Source organism: Muntiacus reevesi, chromosome 1, assembly GCF_963930625.1.
Source record: "Muntiacus reevesi chromosome 1, mMunRee1.1, whole genome shotgun sequence".
NCBI classification, from domain to species: domain Eukaryota; kingdom Metazoa; phylum Chordata; class Mammalia; order Artiodactyla; family Cervidae; genus Muntiacus; species Muntiacus reevesi.
In genome coordinates this window covers 262,346,993-262,349,905 of record NC_089249.1, presented here as the reverse complement: position 1 = coordinate 262,349,905, position 2,913 = coordinate 262,346,993, and the positions used below count along the sequence as shown (strand labels likewise).

General features: G+C 36.7%; 1 pseudogene; it reads right to left on the bottom strand.

The window, feature by feature from the left end:
- Positions 1-2,248: 2,248 nt before the first annotated feature.
- Positions 2,249-2,470, bottom strand: LOC136168902 (HIG1 domain family member 1A, mitochondrial pseudogene; annotated as a pseudogene).
- Positions 2,471-2,913: the final 443 nt, after the last annotated feature.

Genomic DNA, 2,913 nt, shown 5'->3' with positions numbered 1-2,913 from the left:
TGTGAATTTTTTTTTTTTTTTTTTTTTTTACTTTTTTCTCCCTCTCGTTTTTTTTTTTTTTTTTTTTTTTAAACAAAGGATTTACTAGCACTCCATAAAGAATTTTCAAATGTTTTTGAACATCAAGAACATGGTATTTTATAGAGACTCTCTTAAGAATGAGATATAATGTCTGAAGCAATTGCTGGAAGGCTCAAACTCATTAATTGTAACAAGGCTGTCTGCCTGCACATGATAGCTGGTTACTGTGCAGACAGCTACTAGGAATGATGATCCAAGTTTCTAACAGTGCTGTAAGTAATTTAAAACATATGGCTCCACTGTACAGATGTTTAATAGTGATGTCAACTTTGCATCTGAGAAAGTAAATGATGTGTAGAGGGGTTTGTTTGGAAAAATAGCTACAAGTTTTCATTATCTGCCAGGGGAAAAAGCTTTAGTAAAATAATTCTTTGATTCTATTACAGTGGTATAAACAGACCTATGTGTTAAGGTGTCTCTATTTTATCCAACTAATTTAGAGAGTAAGACATTGAGCTTGATATGAGATTATCATATTCAATCAACCAAAGTTTACTATATTGTATGACATTGAAGGGTAGAAGAATATCCCACCTCAAAATATGTCACTTTGGCATAAGAATTATTTTGAGCTAAAGGCACTAAAAACAGTAGATGCAAGAAGAGTGAGCATTCAAATATTCTTTTCTTCCTGAAACAAGAGATTAAAAACTCCCATGTGAAAGATGTGTTCCATGTACTAGGAGAAAAGAAATATTTTTCGACTGGGAATCAAAGCTGAGAGAAAATAAGAATTCTGCAGAGAATAAACAGACTTTGTTAAAATAATTCTTTTTTTTATGGGTTCACTTACTTTAATAACACTACATTTACTATGTTATCACCATGGAATGTAAATTCAGATTAGACAAGAGAATTTCACAAGTACAGCAAAGCATTCTGTGATATACCAAAAGTTTGTATAAGGTCTGACCAAACCAGCTTGCTCATCAATCACTTCCATTATAGCCATTTTATTTAGTTGATGATTCTTTCAGAGAAAATAAACCTACTGCACACATTTAAAAGTGTTTTTCATTTACCTTTGCATTAACACTTAAAACATACATTTGTTTAAAAACAACATTTAGAAGTATTCTAATATAACAGCAGCAAATGGAGAAGGCAACGGCACCCCACTCCAGGACTCTTGCCTGGGAAAGCCCGTGGATGGAGGGGCCTGGTAGGCTGCAGTCCATGGGGTCACTAAGAGTCGGACACGACTGAGCGACTTCACTTTCACTTTTCACTTTCATGCATTGGAGAAGGAAATGGCAACCCACTCCAGTGTTCTTGCCTGGAGGATCCCAGGGATGGGGGAGCCTGGTGGGCTGCCGTCTGTGGGGTCTCACAGAGTCGGACACGACTGAAGCGACCTAGCAGCAGCAGCAGCAGCAACAGCAGCAAAATATAATTCTGCAATTACAAAAGAGCTAAACGAGATCTACAATATAAGTTATTCTCAGGTCCACAACTATGATTTTAAAATAAATACTACTTCAAAGTGGCTCTGTCACCAGCTGTTTAGGTTTGGCTTAAAAACACACAGATTTTCAGGGAGGTTGAAAAAATTTGTATTCCATGTTCTGTTCTGAAAGGGTTCCTCATGAGCAAACCAGCCCTTAAAATAGTACTCAGTATTTCGGGGGGGGGGGGGGGAATAAGAACAAAAAAACAAAAACAAAAACAAACAAACAAAAAAAACAGTACTCAGTCTACAAGAGAGTCAGAAAGTTAAATTAACTGGGGTAAACAGGCTTCCTACATTACATCAAAAGCATATGATATTCTGCAGCAACTGGGAGCATTTTCAGGATTAGCATGTGGTCTTCTTTGGAACTTAATTCCAACAGAAGAGTTTAAGAAGGTGGACAGGCACCATTATCAAGTGCATTTAAAAGTGACATGTTACTTTTGTGCTAATCTGACTCCCCTGAATGATCTAGCTAGTGAACTAGTCACCGGTAACATGGTCATTATGCAAATTAAGTCTGCAAGAGAGGAAACCAATATTCAAATTACCATGTTCTTGTCTGACCCAAACAATTTATTTTCAACATAAACATATTAACTTCAATATGAGATGTCTAACTAAGCAAGCTCCACCACCACCAAGACCAAGATAGCATTACTCTTCTAAGGCTTAGGTTTTGCCCAGAATTCTTGATACAGGAAATAGGCCATTGCATCATAGAGTCATTGCTGTCACAACAAAGCCTTGGGCTGCCACGTGTATGTGAATCAGGTGAATAGACATTTTAGTATTTCCCCTGTTCTTCAATCTGTATAATCCATATGCAACAACTGCCATTCCAACAGGGACAAATGGTGCCTCTCTAGATCTTTGGATGATTTTAGATCCCTGATCTTCATTATATGAAGAAATAGAAATATCTGTGTCGCTTGACATAGTAATTGAAGAATCTTCAGACAACTACAAGACGTTTCATGTTCCTGCTGGCTTCAAACTTTGTTAAAATAATTATCATCTTCCTTTAACCTCCCCATATATTTCAATTACTTTTCTACAATTGTCTCTCTTTGTTCAAACTAGTATAAATGTATTTAGATTTTGCCATTTTGGGGGGTCTTTTTTCATTTCCTTTTAAGGGCTCTTCTGTCACAACTTACATAAATATGTATGCTTTTCTCTTGTTAAATCTATTTTTTGTTGTTGTTCTGTCTCTCAGTCATGTCCGACTCTCTGTGATCCCTATCATTTACCATCTCCCAGAGCTTGCTCAAACTCATGTCCATTGAGTCGGTGATGCCATCCAACCATCTCATCCATTGTCATCCCCTTCTCCTACTGTCTTTAAACTTTACCAGTATCAGGGGGTTTTAATCTATCTG